This window comes from Eleutherodactylus coqui, chromosome 6 (genome assembly GCF_035609145.1).
Source record: "Eleutherodactylus coqui strain aEleCoq1 chromosome 6, aEleCoq1.hap1, whole genome shotgun sequence".
Classification (NCBI taxonomy): Eukaryota; Metazoa; Chordata; class Amphibia; order Anura; family Eleutherodactylidae; genus Eleutherodactylus; species Eleutherodactylus coqui.
This window is the reverse complement of record NC_089842.1, coordinates 22,146,171-22,162,143: the sequence shown is the minus strand read 5'-3', so window position 1 is coordinate 22,162,143 and position 15,973 is coordinate 22,146,171. Positions and strand designations below refer to the sequence as shown.

Genomic DNA, 15,973 nt, shown 5'->3' with positions numbered 1-15,973 from the left:
TGTAATTCAGTCCATATCCTTAGAATAAGCTGCACTTAATGTTATGTGCACACATATGGAATATTGCAGTGGATTTATGGTTTACCCCCGCTAGGGGTAAGTAGCTCCATAGATAATATTTAGAGGTGAGAGCCCCCTCTTATTCAACTTTGTCCTACAGAATCTTGAGTTGTAACTAGAGATGAGCGAGCATACTCGTCCGAGCTTGATGCTCGTTCGAGTATTAGGGTGCTCGAGATGCTCGTTACTCGAGACGAGCACCACGCGGTACTCGTCTCGGTTAAACGAGCACTGACCATTGAATTCAATGGAGCCGGCAATACAGCCAGCTCCATTGAAAGCAATGGGCTGCTGGCGATCTCAGGATGAATTTTCGGGAAGGGCTTAAAAATATAAGCCCTTACCTGAAAATCATCCTAAAATGTGTAAAAAAAATATGTCAGCATAAAGATCGTTCTCCTCTGCCATAGCTGTAACAGTATTAAATGTATTAAAAATATTTTTTCACACTAGGGCACAACAGATAACACAGAATCATATAAGTCGTTCGGTGGACAACACGACTAATAGTTTTAGGACAGACATTAGTCAATCTTTTGGGGATATATATCAAGTAATCACTGCGATGGGTTTCATGTAATGTACGTGGACCCAACAGGAGTTTTTTTGTGTGATTACTTGTTTGTATAACCTTCCAACTAAGGTCCCCTTGTATTCTTTGACCCCCACCAAAGTGAGTGGTTGTGGATCCAATATTTAAGGGGTTATATAGCAATCAGCTGGTCAGACTCCCAGTCAATCTCTGGTGTTTATTTTATTTTGTGCACCGTCACCAGTACTGGGTTATACAGCTGATTGCTTCTAAAGTGCTTATTCTTGCACTACCAGTGATACTTGGTATAGATTCTTCAGACTCAATTTAGAGTTCTTCAAGTTTGTTGATGGTTTTAGAACTTTTAGGCTTGAATCTTCAAGCTTTATTAATGATGTAGATTTCAAACTGTTAGATTCATCGAGCTTATTAATGATTTTAAATTATTAGACTCGACGCGTTTCACCACTATATTTAGTGGATCCTCAGGAGTGTCATAGGGCTCGAGTATAGTTCGTAAGAATGAAGAATAGAGTTTGATAGAATAAATTTTCAAGAGTCTGTATAATTAGATTTTCAAGCCAAGTATAATGGCGAAATAATGTGTGTCCTAAAAGGAGAAGAAAAGGGAAGTCAACCGCATTTCCCAATGTAGGGTAATGGGTAGTATCAGAAATGGATTTCCTTAGCAGATGACGAAAACCAAAAGGACCTTGTTACTTATACCCGAAGTGAAGAAGGAGCGTAACCTATTAAAACCAAGATTCCTTGGGTATTGGTAACACATTTTGACACTAATGACCCTTTAAGACAATGGTAGATTGCACATGTACATGAGTCCTAGCACAACAGTGAGTGCAATGCAAGAGAATGACCGAGAAGAAGAAGCCAGGCAACACAAAAGGCACATCTATGGGTCAAGACAACCGGGACTAGATTAGGTTTCTTAAACAGATGGTGAGCATCCCATTTACCATCCAGAATCATATGGTACAGCTCTATAAACCCGTTCTTGGTGTGTATGAGTTCTTTCGTAGTTTTGGACTATAGATGTACCATAAATATTTCATACTAGTGCATTAGACCTGTTAAACAGTAACAATGATATACTTCTTTTAGCTGTTCAGCCAGTAGGGCCATGAGTTGGGTTATTTGAGTGCAAATTGGTTTATAGTTGGTCATGTTGATGTACTGCCATGTAATCAGCCATCTCACTGCTAATATGCTGTTTATATTTATCATGGTTTAGCAGGTTTTACAATCAGAGAGCCATACCTTTACAGCAGATATGAGATATGTGAATAAGGTGATTAAGAGATATATTCTTTACAAGCATCAAAAAAAGACGATAGAGAAATGCATCAAAAAAAGACGATAGAGAAATATTTAAGAGCTTACCGATTATATCATGCTAAAGTCAGTAGAATTCCAACCCCAGAGTCAGGTCATGGCACTGCCATGTTGCTGGGGGAGTGGGCAAGTGAAGTTGTTCAATACACTATGTCATGGGTTACTTGTAAATTCAAGCCTGTATAGGCATTTTTGGCAGAGGTGTCTCATTGCAGACCCTTCACTGTTCCTTAATCATCCACTTCAGTCCGCATTCACATGGGCGACAAAATTGCGCAATTTTGTTGCAATTTGGTGGCACTACAATTTTCATTGATGTGAAGCCCATGCTTTCCAATGGGTTTCTTCACATTAGTGATGTTCTGTAGGCTGCTACATTACTAGAAACAAATCATGGCATGTTCTATGTTTTAAAAATAAAACCTAGCGGCATTTAAAAACAAAACAAAACAACAATACATTACCTAACAGGAGCTGTCCACTCCGCCACACTTCTCCTCTGGCAGTTGAATGGCTCTGATTGGTTTATCGAGCACTGCAGTGATTGGCTGAGCCATGGCACCCAAGAACCAATCAGAGCCAGCGCTTCCTGGATGCAGAATTTTTTAACCCCCTGACCAGGAAGCGCTGGCTGAAGACTCCAAAGACTACAAAGTGCAGCAGTCCGGACAGCGCCTGTGAGGTAATGTTTTTTTTGTGGACACGGGGCTGGTGTTTTCCATAGCAATGCTATGAAAAGCTTCAGACGGCGTAATTCGCCGGCGGTTTACTGCCGGCGAAATCACTGCCGTGGACAGGGGGCCTAATTCTATGGAATGCGAATCAACCAGCTCTGCTATAAAGCTCAAACCATCTACTAATTGCTAGTTCTCTTATTACACCATATCTAAATGTATGGAACAATTGTGCACGCTTCAGCGTGATATATCTGTGCAGCAAACAAGGTTATTTGCGTGGGTATCAGCTCATTGTACTGTACTTTTTGCATATCCAGGACATTTACATCTGTGCACAAAACATCCGCACCCTGATTTAAAAGGCTACTTAGTCAATTGAGGTACATAATTAACGGAATTACGGAGCATATTGCTGTATTGAGCATGCATTTGTGTACCTCCCATAGACTTCTATGGCGGCCTTGGCTGCGCAATGCTCAGAAAAATAAAGCAGGTCCTATTTTTTTGCCCACATGTTGTTGAATGAAGCCATTGACATCAGACTTCTGGGTCCCAGCGGCCTGTAGTAGCCTTACCAGGCCAGCAGCGCTGCACCTGACCGGGCCGCTGGGACCCAGAGGCCAGGGATCGCTGACTGCGGGAAGCCTTCAGAGGAGGTGAGGGGGAGCACCACATAGTATAAAATCAGCTGTGGGTACAAGGCTGATTTTCAGTTAAAATATGCACTAATGGTACAGATTTTGGCAGTTTTTTTTAGATGCAGAATTTGCTGCAGAAATTCAACTGCGGAAATTCCGCAGCACTTCCGGCATGTGTAAACATCTCCTGAGTCAGTTTGAGGTATGCTGCCTTGGGAAAAGTGGCCTCAATAATAATAAAGATTCCAACAGTAGACCCAGTAGTAATAGTTACCCCTATTTCGACCCCAGTAGTAATAGTAACCCCCACAGTGGCCCCAGTAGTACTAATGCTCCACTGTACCAGCTCCAATAATAGTGAGCCCCACATGTGTCCAGTAGTAATAGCGCTCCTCCATACCAGCCCCAGGAATAATAGTGTCCCCTATACCTGCCTCAGCAATAGTAGTGTCCCCCACAGTAGCCTTAATAGTATTAGCGTTCCCCTATACCAGCCCCAGCAATATTAGTGACTCCCACAGTAGCTCCAGTAGTATTAGTGCTCCCCAATACCAGCCCCAGTAATAATAGTGCCCCCTTTACCAGCCCCAGCAATAATATTGAACCAACAGTAGCCCCAGGAATATTAGCACGCCCCTAAAACCCATATACTTACCCTTTCTCTGGTCTTCACAGCAAAGCTGCTCTTTTTAAAGCTGCTGCTAGCAGAAGTATGTGCACCCACAGCAGCACCTCCTCCCCTCTCCTCTCTTGTTGAACCAGAGAGGAGAGGTCAGGGATGGAGGGGAGAAAGATCCCGAATGCACACACTGCTATTAGTGTGTGTATCCGTCCGTGGCACTGCAGAGTGAATATAGTCCGGAAAGCCACAGCACATTGGATGGCAATCACTTTAATGGTGACCAGACGTCCCGAAACTGGGACAAATGGTTGTCCCACTGGGGTCCCAGTGGAAAGAGGGACACAGGGTCCCAAAGCCGGACTGTCCCACTGAATTTGGGACATCTGGTTTTCAAAAACCCCTGAACAATGTTTAGTGGTCCAGTATGACCTCCCGTGATGAAATTGCGGGGAGCTATCATGGCAGCCAGGGGCCTTCTGAAAGGCCCCAGGGCTGTTTTGGTAGTATGCCTATCAAGCCATCCCCATGGGGTGGCTTGATAGACTGCCTGTCAAATTGCTGCAGGAGCGATCAAAGCATTGCATGTTGTGGTTCCCCAGAGGGACTGAAAACAAAAGTCAAAAAAATAAGTGTAAAAGAAAGTTTTACTAATTGTTGAAAAAAAGTAATAAAAGTAAAAAAAAGCAACCTTTTGCCATGTTTACAATAAAAGAATCTAAATAATAAAATGTCTAAATGTCACACACGACCATGCCCGGTTGCAGGCTTAGCGGCGAAAGCCAGAGGTCGGTCTGCTCAGTCAGACCCTGCAACAGCTCGGGGGCCATGCGCCTCTTGTCACCTAGGCTGAGTAGTTTCAGCATGGCCTGCTGACGCTTGCCCACCGCTGTGGTGCCGTGCCGCGCCACACCGACTGCTGGCGATGTGCTGCTCACATTTCTTAATTGAGAGGTAGAGGTTGCGTAGGAGGAGGGGGAGGGTTTAGGGGAGGTGCGGTTTATGCAGATACCAGAACCAAGGAAGGACCCGCAATTCTGGATGTGGGTAGGACGTGTGCGGTCCCAGGCTCTGACTCGGTCCCAGCCTCCACCAAATTCACCCAATGTGCTGTCAAGAAGATATAGTGGCCCTGCCCGCCAGTACTTGTTCACGTGTCCGTGGTTAAGTGCACCTTCCCAGTAACCGCGTTGGCAAGGGCACGATTGATGTTGCGGGAGACGTGCTGGTGTAGTGCTGGGACAGCACATTGGGAAAAATAGTGGCAACTAGGGACCGAGTAGCGTGGGACCGCCGCCGTCATCATGTTTTGAAAGCCTCCGTTTCCACAAGCCTGTACGGCAGCATCTCCAGGCTGATCAATTTGGCAATGTGCACGTTTAATGCTTGAGCGTGCAGGTGCGTGGCGGCGTATTTGCGCTTGCGCTAGCGACAGCTGGATGCAATGCTGAGAGACATTGCTGGACAGCGGAGGTGAGGGTGTGGGTGCAGACCGGGAGGCGCTCGTGCCTGTGTCCGGAGAGGGGGGGTTGGATCTGAGTGGCAGGTTGCGGCACAGGGGGAGAGGCAGTGGTGCGACCCGGAGGTGGTGAACGGCCTTCGTCCCACCTTGTGGGGTGCTTGGCCATCATGTGCCTGTGCATGCTGGTGGTGGTGAGGCTGGTACTGTTGGCTCCCCGGCTAATCTTGGCATGACACAGGTTGCACACTACTGTTCATCGGTCGTCCGCGCTCTCACTGAAAAACATCCACACCTTTGAACACCTAGGCCTCTGCACGGTGGCTTGGCGCGAGGGGATGCTTTGGGAAACAGTTGAGGGAGTCTTCGCTCTGGCCCTGCCTCTACCCCTGTCCACCCCACTGCCTCTTCCAACCTGTCCTGCTGCTGCACTTGCCTCCCCCTCTGAAGACCTCTCCTCAGTTGGCTTAGCAAACCAGGTGGGGTCAGTCACCTCATCGTCCAGCTGCTCTTCCTCCGAATCCTCTGTGAGTTCCTCCCTCGGACTTACTGCCCTTACTACTACCTCACAGACAACTGTGTCTCATCATCATCGAACTCCTCACCCACTGAAAGCTCTTGAGACAGTGGCTAGAAGTCCCCAGCCTCATCACCCGGACCCCGGGAACTTTCCAAAGGTTGGGCATCGGTCACGACAAACTCCTCCGGTGGGAGAGGAACCATTTCTTGCCAATCAAAGCAGGGACCCGAGAACAGTTCCTGGGAGTCTGCCTGTTCCTCAGAATATGTCATTTTCATGGAGTGAGGAGGCTGGGAGGAAGGAGGAGCAGCAGCGAGAGGATTCAGAGTTGCAGCAGTGGACGGCGTAGAAGACTAGGTGGTTGATAGATTGCTGGATGCATTTTCTGCCATTCACGACAGGACCTACTCACACTGATCTGTTTGTAATAAAGGTCTACCATGTGGACCCAAAAATTGTGATATGAAGCTGGGGACCCCAGAAAATTGCCTCTCTCCTAATCCCGCAGCAGCCAGCTGCGATTCACCTGGAGTAGGAACTCGGCCTGTGCCCACACCCTCACTTGGACCTCCGCGTCCTCCCCCGCGTCCACATCCTCTAGGCCTACCCCTGCCCCTCAGCATGGTGTATTTCGAGTAGAGCAGACACAGAGCAGTCTGAATAATTATGCAATTAGTGGTGTGCAGTTGGAGGCTAACAGCGGTCATGTTACGCACACTGCAGTCCGCAAAAAATTATACGCTAGGCTGCAAAAAGACCTAGCTGGGTAATAGTGAGCCACTACAACTCCCAGCGGCCACGCAGTAAAATTCACACGGCCACAGGTAGCCCTAAGAAGGAGCTTTTTTTCAAATTTTTTTGAAAAAGCAAACAGCCTAGAAGGCGTGTATATGTCTTTCCCTCTATCAGAGGGCTGTCGCCACATGCTGTGCGTGAAGTTGACAGGACACACAGAGCGGTGTAAAAAATTGGGCAATTATTGGCCTGCACTTGGAGGGTCACAGCGGTTATGTAACGCACACTGCAGTCCGAAAAAAATTATACACGAAGCTGCAAAAAGGCCTTGCTGGGTAATAGTGAGCCACTACAACTCCCAGCAGCCACAACAGTAATGCACACGGTCACAGGTAGCCCTAAGAAGGAGCTTTTTTGGGGTACTTGTTGACAGGATTCTAGACTATCACTGTCCCTGCCTCACCAGTACTTCCCCTATACTCTGTATAATTGACTGCAGACTGAGAACTCAATAGTCTGCACAGCCCAAGATGAAAAAAAAAAAAATTGTGCAAAACTGCACCCAGCAGCCACAACAGTAATGCACACGGAAAGATGTGGCCCTAAGAAGGACCGTTGGGGTTCTTGAAGACGCTAACAGTAGCCTAACACTCTCCCTATAGCAGGAACAGCACTCTCCCTAATCTCTGCCTGCGTGTGTCTGTGGCGAGCCGCGGGCGGGACCGCTTTAAATACTCCGCGGTCACTTGATCTCACCAGCCACTCACTGCGGGGGGGGGGGGGGGATAGGGCTGAAACATCACAGGAGGAAGTTGTAATGCCTTCCCTGCATGTCTATTGGCTAGAAAATGGCGCAAAATATGCAGGGAAGGAAATGGAATTGACTCGAGTACCGCGTGGTGCTCGTCTCGAGTAATGAGCATCTCCAGTACCCTAATGCTCGAGCGAGCATCAAGCTTGGACGAGTACGTTTGCTCATCTCTAATTATTTTCCCTGCATGATGAACATTGTCAGAGAAAAAACAAATAAAAAACTCCAGAAATGTGCTTTTTTGGTCACCCTCTCTCTAAGAAAAATTGCAATAAAAAGCAATCAAAAGATCGAATGAGTTCAAAAATTCAAACTACAGAATGTCCCACAAAAAATTAGCCCTTACACAACTATGTTGACTGAAAAATAAAAGTTATAGCGCGCAGATGATGGCGGCAGAAAATTTTTTTAAAATTAAATGTCTTTGAAAAAAAATACAAGTAGTACAGCAAAAATAATATATATAAAATTTTGGTATCGGAGTATTCATACTGACCCATAGGTTAAAGTTATCATGCCATTTTTGTTGCAGCTTGTGCGCTGTTGAAACAAGATACACCGAAAGATGGTGGAAGTTCAGTTTTCTTTTCATTTTAATCCACTTACAATTTTTTATAAGTTTTTTAGTACATTAAATGGTACATTAATTAGTATCACTGAAAAAAAACTCATCCCACAAAAAAAACAAGCCCTCATACAGCGGATGGATAAATAAAGAAGTTATGATTTTTTAAAATGGGGAAGGAAAAAATGAAAACCTGAAAAAAGAAAAAGGGCCACGCCATTAATGGGTTGAAGATACATACATAACGCAAAAGGGGCCTCATCATCCTACAGTATTAATTTTCCCAGGAAACTCTTGACACCTCTTTCTGGACCTCCGTCTGATGGATGCTTAGTTGGACTTCCAAGAGAAGGAAAAATTAAGTGTTTTAATGCAAAAAAGCTAAACACAGTAGCAGGCGGCCGCACTACAGACACCCTGTGGAAACCCAGTCTTATAGGCTCAGGGGACTGTAGTAAATTAAAGTTTAACTTGACTAATTGAAAAGTCCATCAATTCTACTAGTACACGGAGGCAGAAATACCCCATTATTATTATTCTAAGCATTCGCATACTTTCACATTACGTGTGAGGACTTTTGAAACCAAGTTTTCTACAATCATGTTGACGTGTGACAGAAAGATGTTAGGTTCCTTATCACGCATTGGAAATCTTCATGTTGGTCCTCTGCCAGTCTCTTGACACTGAGCTGCAAAACAGTGAAGGGAGGTTCACTGGGCGTAAATACATTTTTGAAAGGTATTTACATTGGCTTTTAGTAGTGGTCAATTAAAATCCAATAAACTATATAAACACTGCCCCATGCCAATGTAGTCAGAGTCCTGGGCAGACGAGAAGCAGGTAAGCATTATAATTACCTATTATAACTATGAAGTCATATGTCAGCCGTAAAAGTTCTCACAATTAATAGACTGAAACTTTTTAAAAATATGCATTTTTTTCAGTTTTCATGTTTAATTTTGTTACAATTACAAAAGGAAAATAAAAGTGGCAAAACATAAAGACTAACTACACTTTTGTAAAACTTTTGACGTGAATTTTTATTAATGGGGGCCTGGGTGCTGAGATCCCGACTGATCGCTGAAAAACAATTGCTGCAATGCCCACCTGAACACTGCCCTCCTTTGGCTGCGTTTGTTTTATATGACCATACATTTAAGGTATTCTGAAGTTACAGACAGTCTGCCATACAGAACCTTGACTCATTAGCCAGAGTGGTTGTAGTCCAGACCTTCACTTCCCTGAGGGTAGTTCAGGAGCCATCCATGTTACTGCTGGGGGAGGTCACAGGAAAAAGGGTAACTAGCAGATACCTTGCAGTTCGTTGTCACACGTGATGCCACCATTTCCAACTCTGCGGTGAATCCTGAAGATGGAATAAATAGTCCACACAGGGATAACTTTCTGAGCAAAACCGGGAACAGTCGGTAGATCTTGTTTACTTGCATGAAATATAGCAAACAGTCCATAAACGTTACATCCGCCGGTATAACACTGATGCCAACACAGGATAAGCGTGTGACAGGGGGGATTCTCAGGATGGCAGACAAATCCACAGTCCCAGTTATATGTAGGGTTCTGCTCCCTCCCAACGACTCTCTTCATCTCTGTACCAGTACACACTCACATTTAGTAGTTGCCATCAGCGTGGGGTGGCTGCTTCTCTCTCACACTCAGCATGTCCTAGTAATACTGAGGATTCCTGGCTGAAGTGGGCTCAGGGCAAGTAGTCGGCCATCGTTCAGCTTCTTCCATCTTGGACTCTCACTGACACGGCACAGTTTCTCCTACTCACTAAAAATTTCTCTCTCCTTGATGAATGCTGACTCACTCTGCACACTCACTTAGGGTGGAAACCCACTAGCGTTTTTTTTTCTTGCACTGCAGTGAAAATACTTCTAGCTATAATACTCATCTGATGTACAAGAATATAACTATTATAATACTGCCCCCTATGTACAAGAATATAACTACTATAATACTGCCCCCTATGTACAAGAATATAACTACTATAATACTGTCCCCTATGTACAAGAATATAACTACTATAATACTGCCCCCTATGTACAAGAATATAACTACTATAATACTGCCCCCTATTTACAGGAATATAACTACGATAAAACTACCCCTACGTACAAGAATATAACTATTATAATACTGCACTCTATGTACAAAAATATAACTACTATAATACTGCTCCCTATGTACAAGAATATAACTACTATAATATTGGCTCCTATGTAATATAACTATTATAATACTGCTCTCTATGTACAAGAATATAACTACTATAATACTGCCTCCCTATGTACAAGAATATAACTACTATAATACTGCTATAAATGTACAAGAATATAACTACTATAATACTGCTCTCTATGTATGAGAATATAACTACTATAATACTGCCACCTATGTACAAGAATATAACTATTATAATACTGCCTCCTATATGCAAGAATATAACTACTATAATACTGCACTCTATGTACAAGAATATAACTACTATAATACTGCTCCCTATGTACAAGAATATATCTACTATAATATTGGCTCCTATGTACAAGAATATAACTATTATAATACTGCTCTCTATGTACAAGAATATAACAACTATAATACTGCCTCCCTTTGTACAAGAATATAACTACTATAATACTGCTATAAATGAACAAGAATATAACTACTATAATACTGCTCTCTATGTATGAGAATATAAGTACTATAATACTGCCACCTATGTACAAGAATATAACTACTATAATACTGCTCCCTATGTACAAGAATATAACTACTATAATACTGCCCCTATGTACAAGAATATAACTACTATAATACTGCCCCCTATGTACAAGAATATAACTACTATAATACTGCCTCCTATGTACAAGAATATAACTATAATAATACTGCCCCCTATGTACAAGAATATAACTACTATAATACTGCCTCTATGCACAAGAATATAAATACTATAATACTGCCCCCTATGTACAAGAATATAACTATTAAAATACTGCCCCCTATGTACAAGAATATAACTATTAAAATACTGCCCCCTATGTACAAGAATATAACTACTATAATACTGCTCCTATGTACAAGAATATAACTACTATAATACTGCCCCCTATGTACAAGAATATAACTACTATAATACTGCTCCTATTTACAGGAATATAACTACTATAATACTGCCCCTATTTACAGGAATATAACTACTATAATACTACCCCTATGTACAAGAATATAACTACTAGAATACTGCACTCTATGTACAAGAATATAACTACTATAATACTGCCCCCTATGTACAAGAATATAACTACTATAATACTACCCCTATGTACAAGAATATAACTACTAGAATACTGCACTCTATGTACAAGAATATAACTACTATAACACTGCCCCCTATGTACAAGAATATAACTACTATAATACTGCTCCTACGTACAAGAATATAACTACTATAATACTGCTCCTATGTACAAAAATATAACTATTATAATACTGCTCACTATGTACAAGAATATAACTACTATAATACTGCTCCCTATGTACAAGAATATAACTACTATAATACTGCTCTCTATGTATGAGAATATAACTACTGTAATACTGCCACCTATGTACAAGAATATAACTACTATGATACTGCTCTCTATGTATGAGAATATAACTACTATAATACTGCTCCCTATGTACAATAATATAACCACTATAATACTGCCTCCCAATGTACAAGAACATAACTACTATAATACTGCCACCTATGTACAAGAATATAACTACTATGATACTGCTCTCTATGTATGAGAACATAACTACTATAATACTGCTCCCTATGTACAATAATATAACCACTATAATACTGCCTCCCAATGTACAAGAACATAACTTCTATAATACTACCCCCTATGTAGAAGAATAAAACTACTATAATACTGCCCCCTATGTACAAGAATATAACTACTATAAGGGTGACTACCCCCTAGCGTTTTTTTTCCGCAGCAAATTCGCTGCATTTTTTTTCTTCAAATTGTCAATGGGACTTCCTAATGTTAAAAACTAGAGATGAGCGAACGTACTCGTCCAAGCTTGATGCTCGCTCGAGTATTAGGGTACTTGAGATGCTCGTTACTCGAGACGAGCACCACGCGGTACTCGAGTCAATTCCATTTCCTTCCCTGCATGTTTTGCGCCATTTTCTGGCCAATAGACATGCAGGGAAGGCATTACAACTTCCTCCTGTGACGTTCCAGCCCTATCCCACCCCCCTGCAGTGAGTGGCTGGTGAAATCAAGTGACTGCCGAGTATTTAAATCAGTCCCGCCCCTGCTTGCCTCAGACACACGCTGGCAGAGATTAGGGAGGGTGCTGTTGGTGCTATAGAGTGTTGGCGTCTTCAAGAACCCCAACGGTCCTTCGTAGGGCCACATCTTACCGTGTGCATTACTGTTGTGGCTGCTGGGAGCAGTTTTGCACAATTTTTTTTTTTTCATCTTGGGCTGCGCAGACTATTGTGTTCTCAGTCTGCAGCCAATTATGCAGAGTATAGGGGCAGTACTGGTGAGGCAGGGACAGTGGTAGTGTAGAATCCTGTCAACAAATACCCCCAAAAAGCTCCTGATTATGGCTACCTGTGACCGTGTGCATTACTGTTGTGGCTGCTGGGAGCAATTTTGCACCAATTTTTTTTTTCATCATGCGCTCTGCAGACTATTGCGTTCTCAGTCTGCAGCCAATTATACAGAGTATAGGGGCAGTACTGGTGAGGCAGGGACAGTGGAAGTGTAGAATCCTGTCAACAAGTACCCCCCAAAAAGCTCCTGCTTAGGGCTACCTGTGACTGTGTGCATTACTGTTGTGGCTGCTGGGAGTTGTAGTGGCTCACTATTACCCAGCTAGGTCTTTCTGCAGCCTACTGTATAATTTTTTCGGCCTATAGTGTGCGCTACATAACCACTGTCATCCTCCAAGTGCAGGCCAATAATTTCTTACATTTTTTTAACACCGCTTTGTGCGTCCCGTCAGCTTCACGCACAGCGTACGGCCACAGCCACTGAGAGGGGGAAAGACATATACACGCTATATAGGCTGCTGTTTTTTTTCAAAGAAAGCTGAAAAAAAATCCTTCTTAGGGCTACCTGTGACCGTGTGCAGTTTACTGTGTGGCTGCTGGGAGTTGTAGTGGCTCACTATTAGCCAGCTAGGCCTTTTTACAGCCTAGCGTATAATTTTTGGGGCCTACAGTGTGCGTTACATAACTGCTGTGATCCTCCAAGTGCAGGCCAATAATTGCCTAATTTTTTACACCACTCTGTGCATCCCGTCAACTTCACGCACAGCGTACGGCCACAGCGGCTGATAGAGGGAAAGACATACACGCTATCTAGGCTGCTGTTTTTTTCAAAAAAAGGTGAAAAAAAAAACTCCTTAGAGCTACCTGTGAGCGTGTGCAGTTTACTGTGTGGCTGCTGGGAGTTGTAGTGGCTCACTATTAGCCAGCTAGGCCTTTTTGCAGCCAAGCGTATAATTTTTTGGGCCTACAGTGTGCATAACATAACTGTCAGCCTCCAAGTGCAGGCATATAATTGCCTAAATTTTTTACACCACTCTGTGTCTGCTGTATTCGAAATACACCATGCTGAAGAGTAGGGGTAGGTCAAGAGGACAAGGCCGTGGATGCGGGCGAGGACGCGGAGGTCCAAGTGAGGGTGTGGGCACAGGCCGAGTTCCTGGTCCAGGTGAATCGCAGCTGCGGGATTAGGAGAGAGGCAAGTTTCTGGGGTCCCCAGCTTCATATCACAATTTTTGGGTCAACGTGGTAGACCTTTATTACAAAATGAGCAGTGTGAGCAGGTTCTGTCGTGGAAAGCAGAAAATGCATCGAGCAATGTATCGACCACCCAGTCTTCTATGCTTTCCACTGCTGCAACTCTGAATCCTCTCGCTGCTCCTCCTTCCTCCCAGCCTCCTCACTGCATGAAAATGACACATTCTGATGAGCAGACAGACTCCCAGGAACTGTTCTCGGCCCTCTGCCTTGATTGGGGAAAAATGGTTCCTCTCCCACCTGAGGAGTTTGTCGCGACTGATGCCCAACCTTTGAAAAGCTCCCAGGGTCCGGGTGATGAGGCTGGGGACTTCCGGCAACTGTCTCAAGAGCTTTCAGTGGGTGAGGAGGTCGATAATGATGAGACACAGTTGTCTATCTGTGAGGTAGTAGTAAGGGCAGTAAGTCCGAGGGAGGAGTGCACAGAGGATTCGGAGGAAGAACCGCTGGACGATGAGCTGACTGACCCCACCTGGTTCGCTAAGCCAACTGAGGAGAGATCTTCAGAGGGGGAGGCAAGTGCAGCAGCAGGACAGCTTGCAAGAGGCAGTGGGGTGGACAGGGGTAGAGGCAGGCCCAGAGCGAAGACTCCCCCAACTGTTTCCCAAAGCACCCCCTCGCGCCAAGCCACCCTGCAGAGGCCTAGGTCTTCAAAGGTGTGGATGTTTTTCAGTGAGAGCGCGGACGACCGACAGTGGTGTGCAACCTGTGTCACGCCAAAATCAGCCGGAGAGCCAACAGTACCAGCCTCACCACCACCAGCATGTACAGTCATATGATGGCCAAGCACCCCACAAGGTGGGACGAAGGCCGTTCACCGCCTCCGGGTCGCACCACTGCCTCTCCCCCTGTGCCCCAGCCTGCCACTCAGATCCAAACCCCCTCTCAGGACACAGGCACGAGCGCCTCGCGGCCTGCCTCTGTCCTCGGCCCCATCCAGCAATGTCTCTCAGCGCAGCGTCCAGCTGTCGCTAGCGCAAGCGCAAATACGCCGCCACGCACCCGCACGCTTAAGCATTAAATGTGCACATTGCCAAATTGATTAGCCTGGAGATGCTGCCGTGCAGGCTTGTGGAAACGGAGGCTTTCAAAAACATGATGGCGGCAGTGGTCCCACACTACTCGGTCCCCAGTCACCACTATTTTTCCCGATATGTCGACCCAGCCCTACACCAGCACGTCTCCCGCAACATCAATCGTGCCCTTGGCAACGCGGTTACTGGGAAGGTCCACTTAACTGGTGGGCAGGGCCACTATATCTCCCTGATGGCACATTGGGTGAATTTGGTGGAGGCTGAGACGGAGTTAGAGCCCCGGACCGCACACGTCCTACCCACACCCAGAATTGCGGGTCCTTCCTCGGTTCTGGTATCTGCGGCGGTCTATGCCACCTCCTCTAAACCCTCCCCCTCCTCCTCCTACGCAACCTCTACCTCTCAATTAAGAAATGTGAGCATTGCGTCACCAGCAGTCGGTGTGGCGCGGCGCGCCAGCACAGCGGTGGACAAGCGTCAGCAGGCCGTGCTGAAACTACTCAGCCTAGGTGACAAGAGGCACATGGCCCCCGAGCTGTTGCAGGGTCTGACAGAGCCTACCAACCTCTGGCTTTCGCCGGTGAGCCTGCAACCGGGCATGGTCGTGTGTGACAACGGCCGTAACCTGTTGGCGGCTCTGCAGTTCGGCAGCCTCACACACGTGCCATGCCTGGTCCACGTCTTCAATCTGGGGGTTCAGTGGTTTCTGAAAAACTACCCGCACTTGTCTTAACTGTTCGGCAAGGTGCGCCGCGTCTGCGCACATTTCCGCAAGTCCACCATGGATGCTGCCACCCTGAAACATCGGTTTAATGTGCCAGAGCACCGACTACTTTGCGACGTGCCCACACGGTGGAATTCTACACTGCACATGTTGGCCAGGCTCTATGAGCAGCGTAGAGCAATAGTGGAATACCAACTCCAACATGGGCGGCGTAGTGGTAGTCAGCCTCCCCAATTATTTACCAAGGAGTGGGCCTGGATGGCAGACATCTTCCAGTTCCTCGGAAACTTTGAGGTGTCTGCCCAGATGGTGAGCGGCGATGCTGCAATCATTAGCGTCACCATTCCTCTGCTATGCCTGCTGAGAAGTTCGCTGCAAAGCATAAAGGCTGACGCTTTGCGGTCGGA

The 15,973-nt window shown here is 45.3% G+C and overlaps 1 protein-coding gene and 1 long non-coding RNA gene across 2 annotated transcripts in view; one reads left to right on the top strand and one right to left on the bottom strand.

Moving 5' to 3' along the window:
* LOC136631935 (uncharacterized) overlaps nt 1-15,973 on the bottom strand; it is an 808,093-nt gene that overhangs the window by 134,326 nt on the left and 657,794 nt on the right. The window lies entirely within an intron of this gene.
* Nucleotides 3,232-15,973, top strand: part of LOC136631933 (IgGFc-binding protein-like) — a 47,467-nt gene continuing 34,725 nt past the window's right edge. Inside the window, exon 1 of the mRNA XM_066606426.1 lies at nt 3,232-3,275. The gene's annotated coding sequence lies outside the window, so the exon portion shown is untranslated. The remainder of the gene's footprint in view (nt 3,276-15,973) is intronic.